This window comes from Mytilus californianus, unplaced genomic scaffold (genome assembly GCF_021869535.1).
Source record: "Mytilus californianus isolate M0D057914Y unplaced genomic scaffold, xbMytCali1.0.p SCAF_8, whole genome shotgun sequence".
NCBI lineage: Eukaryota > Metazoa > Mollusca > Bivalvia > Mytilida > Mytilidae > Mytilus > Mytilus californianus.
Window position 1 is genome coordinate 67,402,236 of NW_026262734.1, and position 10,369 is coordinate 67,412,604.

Here is a 10,369-nt window from a genome sequence, read left to right on the forward strand (position 1 = left end):
TCAAATATTTAATTACAATACAAATTCAGACCTGTATCAAGCTTGAATATTGTGTATATTTTTGCCCCAACTGTTCAGGGTTGGACCTCTGCGGTCGTATCCAGCTGTGCTCGACGAAGCAGTTTATTCTCTATTCTTTTTTTTTTTTGCCACTTTTTCCCTATTCTTTATTTTTTTGTCTGTAATTTTGTATTTTTTACCCATTCATCTCTATTCTGTAAACCCCATCCAAACCCTTATATAGACCATCGCACATCAGCAAAGGGACCATCACACTTCCATGAAGACCATCTCACTTCTGCTTGACCATATAGCACTTCAGAGTCCCCAACACACCTTTAATATGTTTATATATGTGAAAATGTCATTTAAAGAGTTAAGTAATGTTTTGGGGCATTATAATTAAAAGAATGTTGCAATCAAGTTGAAAATTGAAAAAAATCAGAATGTTAGTTTTGCGATTACATTTGTGATTAAATTTGTATTTTTTTTCTGATTTTATTGGTATTTCTATACATGAATCATATTTATAAATTCCGTGACTTTTTTAAATGATTATATGCGTTATATTTTAAAGCCAAGGATACTTTTCATTATGTCTTTTATTATTTTTTTTTATGAAAAATTTATGTATATTTATATTAACATTCACATGTGAACTATAGTTAAAAGATTCCATAATTTTTATGTGATTTTAATGAACTGTTTTCCATTGTTTTTGAAAATGCAGAATTTGTTGAATAAAATAAAAAATTAATATTTTTTTAATAATTTGCCTGTTTGTTTGTCAATAATTACATTTTGCCAGTTTTATTGAACTTTATTGTTGGCTTGTTTACATAACTTACAAAGGAAATGTATAATACAATTTATTTGTGGACTACCCATGGTTCTGGAATGCAACCTTAATCAGAACCACTTGGTTGGGGGTCTCATTCGGGGGGTCTGATCCCAGATCCCGCTTATCATTGCAATTATAGCGCTTGTAATTTCATGTGTCCCGCCCGACTTTTTTTCCCATTTTCATGCAAAATAGTTTGACTTTCACATGTCACGCTTACAAAAAATCAGCCAATCCCACGTCACTCTTAGACCCCAATGAAACCCACTTGGACCAATAGTTGGGATGCCAAATACACAAAAAGTTTGTATGAACATCAAAACAAGAAATGTTAAAAAGAACATTACATTAAAGAGGGGGGTGACACATTTTTGGGATGTGGGATATAGGGGGTAAAAAAAGTGGGATCTGGGAAAAAGAAGGGAAAAAAAGAAGGAAGTGGGATGTGGGAAAAATCAACAAAAAAGGAAAAAAAAAAGAAATAATGGTGAAAATGCATGAATGGTCATGATGTGTTTGATTGGTGATGTCCCCAGTCATGGAGTCGAATACAGCATAGGGTATATAGATCTACATTTTTTGGCATATATGTGATCATTACATTCCCCTGTATTGAAGATCCCATCAACAAACTAGAGGATCACAAGAGCCTGTGTCGCTCATCTTCAGTGGCGGATCCAGAACTTTTCATAAGGGGGGGCCCACTGACTGAACTAAGGGGGGGCCCGCTCCAGTCATTCTTCAGTGATTCCCTATATAATCAACCAAATTTTTCACACGAAGGGGGGGAGGGTGGGGGGGCTCCCCCCCTGGATCCGCCTATGATCTGATTCTACTTTGGTTTACGAAATCATGTAAAAATAGATTAAAATCATAACAGATACCCTAATAATGATTGAGGCCAAATTTGGTTTAATATTGGCCCCGTAATTTAACCAAAAGCAGAAGACTTAAGTAAAGTTTACAGAAATTACCAATAAATTCATTGAAATTGTCGAAAATGACTTTATAAGGACAATGACAAATCAGCTACAAAGTAACAACACTTGGTCAGAACCTCAAAAGAAACATTCATACCATGTTTGGTTTCAATCCATTAAGCGTTTTTCTAGAAGAAGACATTTGTATATATTTCCCGTAGGGTCCTTTGTTAAACTAAGTCCCCCGTTGGCAGCCATCTTGGTTGATGGATTTGACACAAAGAACAACACTTGGTCAGCACCTCATAAGGAACATTCATGCCATGTTTGGTTTCATTCCATTCAGTGGTTCTCTAAAAGAAGCCATTTGTATGTATGGTCCGTAGGGTCCTATATTAAAGAAAGTCCCCCGCTGAGCGGCCATCTTGGATGATGGATCACCTTCAAAGTTACAACACTTGGTCAGCACCTCATAAGGAACATTCATGCCATGTTTTATTTCATTCCATTTAGTGATTCTCTGAAAGAAGTTCAAAATGTAAAAAGTTAACGACGATGGCGACAGACGGACGACGACGACGGATGACGACCGCCAAGTGATGAGAAAAGCTCACTTGGCCCTTCGGGCCAGGTGAGCTAAAAATGGCTTGTAATGATGATTCTGATGGGTTTGAGGGAACGGTTGTCCCGATTTATACATTCTTTAAAAAAAAGGGCTTAAATTGCCTTATCACAGGCAAGTTATAGACATTAATTAAGAAAGAGTGACCTTAACCTAAGAGATATAACGAACAGAATACTACAAGTCGAAGGCATCGGCAAATGTCAGAAAAGAGTTTGGTCTGATGAGGACAAAGTATGAAATAGGGTATTCACGCAAAGACAATTCCAGTTCAGCGCTAAAATTAGAAGATTTCAAAGCATCGTTGAATAATGACCAATGGATCATTCCTATAGACAAGGTTGTGAACGACGAAGATGGATATGTTATAACAGGTATGACATTGACAGTTAATAATATCTGTCTGTCTGTATTTCCCACTTCTGTATATGGATGGGTAAGTCACAGATTCCTTTCGGCTACTGTGTGACGGGTTGGTCTGCGCACAAGTTAGTCGCGCTTGCTGAGGAGTGCTGATTTAAACTCATCGGTTGTAGTGACGCACACTAATGAGTCCTCCAGATGGTTCCAATCTACTGCAGTGCGCACAAAAATAGAGTTTTTTAACTGGTCGGTTTTACTAGATGGAACAATGACCGCTCGTTTGTTGTTACGGACTTGTTGGTCTATAATGTTCTTAGTAACAAAGTTATTATAGGTTGTTGCTCTGATTTGTCGTTTTGGTCTATGAAATTTAATCAGGTCGTCAGGAGGGAGCGCTGGTATCTTCCCCTCAACCACTTTGAAAAAGAAGATCAGCCGTTGTTGTTGACGTCTTGATTGTAGTGATGGAAGCTAAAGTTCTGATAACATTTTTGTCATACATTCTTCCTCTCTCGATTTGTAGTCTTTGGTAATAAATCTAGCACCTCTCTTTTGTATGGATTCCAATTTATCGATGTCTTTTTGCGTATATGGGTCCCAAATAATTGATCCATATTCCATAATTGATCTTACGAGTGCTATATATGCTGTTTTACGGCATTCCCTGGACAGTGTTGTAGGTTCCTCTTAAGGAAGCCTAGCGTGGAACTGGCTTTGTTACATGTATTTGTTATTTGTTCCTTCCATTTAAGGTCTTCCTGTATTTGTAGCTCAAGGTATGGGTTGGATGATACTTGTTCAAGCGTGTGGTTGTTAAGGTTGTAGAACTGCTGGCTTTTACTTTTAGCTTAAAGCTTATTTGTGCGTTGAAGCGCATACCCCAGTCGTCGGCCAATTTTTCCAGTGATTAGAGGTCCTCTTGTAGTTTGTTGTGGTCATTTTGTTTTTTGATTTCCCTGTACAGCAAACAGTCGTCTGCAAATAGTCGGACTGACGAGTTTACTGCATCTGGTAGATTGTTTATGTGACACAAGAAGAGGATGGGTCCTAGCACCGTTCCTTGGAGGACTCTGGATTCAACTGAAGCAGTACTCGAGTGTTCTCCTTCAAGTTGGACTCGCATTTTTCTTTCAGTTAGGAATGAAGTTAGCCATTTGTGGATATTTCCTCTAATTCCATATTGATTTGTTTTGTGCAAGAGTCGATCATGAGGTACAGTATCGAATGCTTTAGAAAAATCCAGAATCGCAATGTCTACCTGGTTTCCTTTGTCGTATGACTGGAGCATGTCGTGGATTGTGATGGCAAGTTGGGTCTCGCAGGAATACCTGGATCTGAAGCCATGGTTTAGCGATGTCAATACATTATGCTTTTTCAAGATGTTTAAGCATATGTCGGCATATGATGGGCTCAAGTAGCTTACATGATACTGATGTCAGTGAGACTGGTCTATAATTTTCAGCCGAATGTCGGTCTCCTTTCTTGAAGATGCTAGAGATGTTGGCATTTCCCCAATCCTCTTGTAGGCCTAAGGGTACCCCTGTCTAGGGATATAGCTGGAACATGGGTGTTAGTATTGGTGCCAGATTTTCGGCGCATTGTTTCAGTACTCTGTTTGGTATGTTATCTGGACCCGATGCTTTGGATGGGTTGATATTTTGTAACAGCTTTTTCACTCCTTCTGTTCTGATGGTAATTTGATGTATGGAGTCTTTTACCCTGATGTTTGTTTTTGGTAATGTTTGTGTTGTTCCTAACATCGTTCTTGACCAGATAAATATCAAATAACCATTACTTGTCTCAAAATATAAAATCTATTTGTACAAGGCTTAGAAACAGGAAGAATAAGAGGCTTTGCAGATCATTTCTAGCCTGTTTCAAGCTGAGTACAAATAAAATCTATATATTGAGACAATGTACAAATCATGTATAGTTATTCTCTTTATACAGCAAGTCTAAAATTTCTTACACATAAAATATTTTGGGTAAAAACCAACATTTTGAATTTGAAACGAACGATTTCAAAATTCTGTGAACCTGTATTCTGTATTGAAGTCATAAATAAAACTCTACGGCAACACATTGTCAACGTCACAAACAAAGTGATATACATGTACGGTCAGTGACTGAATATCACATTAAAATATAGTCAACGCATTTTGACTGCTCAAATAAAACGATTGCAGTATAAAAAATATTTGATAAGAGCATGTGACCAACTTCAATCAATATCAGAAAATTGCTTTTTTTCAATAATGTTTCCAGATGATTTTATTGTTTGGCCTCAGAATGGGCTGGAACTGCAGCTTTGTATGCAGAAACTTTAAATTTGATATTTGCTGCTAGACAATTCATTAATGAGTAAAATCAAATAAGTATATCTGAACTTCTTTACGAGGAACTTATTGGAAAACCCCAGGACAAAAACAGCAGTGGAGATGACAGGATGAAGACATCAACGCAGTTATGGGGATAACACAATCTTCCGGGACACGACAAAGACGGACACCAAGTTATTTAAAATAATATTGAGAATGGATACCAAAGGGATATAAAAGACTATTTTGCTTAAAAAAATAATCAATGATCATCAATCAATGCTTTTTTAAATTTATTATTAGCCATTTCAGATCACTTTATATATTATCTTGTCCCGGAAAATTGATATATCTCCATATCTGTGTTGCTGTCTTCATCGTGTTTGAATTTACTGCTTTTTTTGTACAGGGGTTTTCCAATAAGAGTCAATAAGTTCCTGGTGAAGAATTTTAGAAAAACCAACAGTGTTTCATTTGAATTCACATTTAGCTTCTCATTCAGAGATAGTTCCTTCACCACATGGTCTATGCTAATTGTCATACAGTAAATATAGTGTTACAAACAGAGGGGTTTCCTGGAGAATTCACAAACTTTGTCCGCTCTTAAAGGTGATTGTTCAATGGTTTTGCATATATTTAGGTGGCATTTTCTATGGTTTTTTTTTATTGTTGATTAAATTCCATTCTTCAACAGACAGTAGTATCAACGTACCAATTGGAATCATTATTGGTCATGCTTGTACACCAGTACATCAGTAATTCTTGTTCATCAATTAACAATTGTTCATCAATTGTATCACCCTTTGTGTCTGATATATGAAGATTCCCTGCTTTGGGTTTTGTGTTCTGTTGGTTTTGTGTTCAGTTAAGTTTTGTGTTCTGTTAACTAAACGGTAGTTGCTTTAAGCATTGAAGGCATTTATTTTCATAGTCATCCAGGAGTGCTTTATCACCTTTGGTGGTTTTTTTCTATTATTTTTTTCACAAAAGCCTTAAATGACATTGTTTCTTGAGGTTGTAGTAAGAATCTGGACCAGTAAAGAATAGGTAAGGCAAATATGTGTGTATTCATAAGTTCTGTACATACTGAAGAACAAACAAGACAAGAAGACAGATCTGGATGGCTTCATATATAGGGCATGATGGAAAACCAAAATCTGGGATTTGGGAGAATTGGAAAAAAAGTGGGAAGTGGGAAAAATGGTCTAAAAAATTTGGGAAGTGGGAAAAATTTCTCCAAAAAAGAAGGATTTGGGAAATGAACACCCTTGTGTCACCCCCCTCATTAAAAGTGTCAGACCACCAATTACTCCCTCCAATTTAGAACGTATGTAAAAGTAGCCCTACTCTGACACAAAATAGTGCTTTTGATGTCCTTGTTTACTTAAACTAAACAACAAATTTGCAGAAATGAAACTTTTGGTGAAAGAAAAATACATTTAGACCATTTTGAGCCAAAATTTACTTGTCTATGAGTTTGCATTAAAAATTGAGGATTAATGCGCTCCATAGTATACTAATTTAAGATTTCCAGAAAACCAGGGGTTATTTTTGGAGTACACTATTTGAAGGTCAGTTTTTTTCTTAGAAGGCTTTAAAGGTATGTTGAAAATTGGCATGTAGAAAGCTGATACATGTACAATTCAGGATATACCCGGTTTTCATGAAGTTAAACTTGAGGTAAAATATTTAGAAAGCTGTGAAAATTGCAAAATTTGGTTGAACAGATAGGGATTTTTAATTGGTGGTCTGACACCTCAAATGTCCATGGTCATCTTTGCTATAGGGAAAGGCAACTTTAGTTTAAGCACAATACTTAATCTATTCAGTAAATGGACGATTTAAAATTAAAAATCAGATTGATCAAAATCACTGTGAGAAAGATTTTTTTGTATTGAGTATTGTGTTCATAATCATATTCTAGTGTTCCATTTAGGTAATGGTGGACCAAATAAAAACCTAGATGTAGTAGTGCTATTACCCGAAATTGCATTACTGCAGTTTTTTTTTTTAGAAAGAAAATCATTTTTTCTGTAGATGAAAGGAGTTTATGTGTGTCAATGTCAGTAGGTAACTAAATTAGCATAACAATTACATTTGAATTACAATTGAATATTTTTATAAAATTATTTTCACAGTTTCAAGTTTCAAGTTTACATTTTATTCAAAAGAAATAAATACTAAATAAGGATCTTGTAAAAAATTGTTTATCCTTTTAGTTCCTCAGTATACAACATTGAACCAGTAAGACAAAGAAACTTGAAATTAAGATTCTGTGTCTCCCAAAATTGACCTATAAATGGTTGTTAATGGGGTATCAAACATAGATATACTATTCTTAAGGATGTTCGCTCCTCTTGTTTTTGAATTTTTGCCAGATATTCGGAATCCTCTGGCTTTATCCATGTAGTGCCATTAAAAATTTTGCCCACTAACCCCTACTTTTCTTTCCATAATTTGATTACATATAGTTTAAAATGTCATCTTTGAAAATCTTATAAAAGCCTTGCTATTTTTTCATCCTTTTTGAAAGAAAAAAAGTTGCCAATGTTAAATGTATGAAAAGTCTAGAGAGAATTATTTCCTGCCAAATTTTCAATGGCTTATATCTCAAAAACAAGCACACAGACCCTTCATTTTTTCTGCTTTTTTAGTTTCTTTATTTATATACTATCAATTTATAACAGTCTTTTAAAAAGCTTGTTATTTTGAAACAGAGTAGCGAAATCCTTAAGTACTTTTTTTCTTTATTATTACTTTAAAAAATGAAAACAACATGTTATAAATTTCATGCATCCAAAGCGCTTTCTGGATATTTCTTCATCAGGAACACTCAAAGCCAAATATTTGAAAGCCAAGGACGTATTAAAATTAAGTGTGTGGAGTCTTCAATGCAAAAGATACTGTCCTGTATTCAAACAGACATAGTACCCTATAGTCACTGTGTATCATTGCCACCGTAAATTAGGTACCAACGAAGCGGAGAGAAAGGAGAAACAAAAATAAACTAGGTTAGAATTCCTTTAATTTAAACCATTTCTACCGTTTGGATGAGGTTAAGGCTTAGGAAACGATTTTCTGATATAAAGTGCTTTATTTTTTTTTTGGCAAAGAATTAGAAAACAAAGACAATATTTTGTGTTATACTCTAAAACTGTGCACTGGGTACAAGAATATATCGCCCCCTGATGTCCCACTGGCCAGATATTCAACTGTTTTTTATACTTTTTCCAGACAAATATTTAGATTATGATGGTGTGACTTCATATTTACTGGAATTCGCTATCAAAAATATGTTTTCTAAATAATATGGATCAAAACAGTTACTGTACCGGCGGCGAATTGCAAAATTACAATTGTTTTCTGTATAGCGTCTTGCAATATACTGTAATGAATTACATATATATAATTGAGAATGGAAACAGGGAATGTGTCAAAGAGCAGAAAACTGCCCATGGCCACCAATGGGTCTTCAACACAGCGAGAAAATCCCGCACACGGAGGCGGGCTTCAGCTGAACCCTAAACAAAAATGTGTACTAGTTCAGAGAAAATGGACGTCACACTAAACTTCGAAACAGCTAGCTCCGAAACATATAGATGAACCAAAATTAAAAAAAAACATACAAGATTAAACAAAGGCCAGAGGTTCTTGACTTGGTACAGGCGCAAAAAGTTGATTTTTTTTAAAGGTTTATGACCCCTTTTCCAAGGCTGTTTTTCAAAATTTTGAAGTGCATTTAAGTCAGAAAAATAAAGAAAAAGCTATACCATTATGGTTTTCCCTGGTCACCTTACTCAAATAAAATTGAGAATGGAAATGGGGAATGTGTCAAAGAGACAACAACCCGACCAAAGAGCAGAAAACAAATGTTGACTTTGGTTACCTCTGCATGGTCACCTTACTTACACAGACGTTGTCTTTGGTTACCTTAAACAGATATTGACAGTGACTACCTCTGGTCACCTAAAACATATATTGACTTTGGTTACTTCTGGTCACATTTCTTTTTAATATGTAAAATAAATGATGATTTAAGACATGTCTTTTTTAATGATTTAAAAACTCAATACAAAGATTTTTCTGATAATAAAATGAAATATATACTAAATCCAACCACTAGTCAGCAAGTGAAATCTTTAGGCTCCTTTATTAAACAGTCTATGGAACTGAGGACAGGGGGCACGTGAGGTCATTTGAGGGACACCTAACACAGATATTGACTTTTGTTACTTCTGGTCACCTTACACATATATTGACTGGTTACCTCTATTCACCTTACACATATATTGACTATGGTTACCTCTGGTCACCATATATATATATGCAGACATTGACTTTGATTACCTCTGGTCACCTTAAACAGATGTAAACTTTATTTAACTCTGGTCACCTTACACAGATGTTGACTTTGGTTACCTCCATTTCCCTTACACGGAGACATCTGGTCACTATACACGTGCAGCTATTGACTTTTGTTTAAAACAAATATTGTTGTTTCTGTGTGATTAGCTACACTTGTTTCATTGGAAAAAACTTCTACAAATGGTAGATAATAAGAAGGGCACACAACTTCTTGATGTTGCTGTCAAGGATAAGGTCACAGTTACAAAATTAGATGACTAAACATGATATAAAACTCTTTACGATTTTACTTTCTGTATAAAATATCTTTCATTGCTTTTTATATTTCAGAAATATTTATATTAGGCTGTTCCTGTCAGGCAAGATAGCCAAGGTTAGGGGAATTTCTTCCCATTCTTTTTTAAAGCTAGCATGAAACATGAAAGCTATAAATCGATTGAAATATTACCAGAATCTTTGTGTCCGGAAAATCTCATGAAATAGACATATTTTTAGGGGATGCCCTAAAAGATTTTTCTGTATATTGGGACTCTGTAAAAAGTATCTAAAACAAATTTGGTTAGTAAATTACTATAAAAATCTCCGATTAATATAATATGTTAGTCGAGAACCTTTCATCAATATGCGGCGGTCCAGGGAGCATAGGTCGTCATAAAAATATTCAAATTGGGGTCCTACGATTTCTACTGGCTAAGATTTAAAACCGTATAAAGGATGGTGCATGCACATGTACAGCTGGAGCTGCCTAATTCGTGGATGCACGATGTCCTTTTCGATTGATTTTTATCCGACCGCAAAAAAATTTTGCGGTCGTATATTGGTATGACGTTGGCGTCGTCGTCGTCGTCGTCGTCGTCGTCCGAAGACACATTGGTTTTCGCACTTTAACTTTAGTTTAAGTGAATGGATCTCTATGAAATTTTACCATAAGGTTCAATAC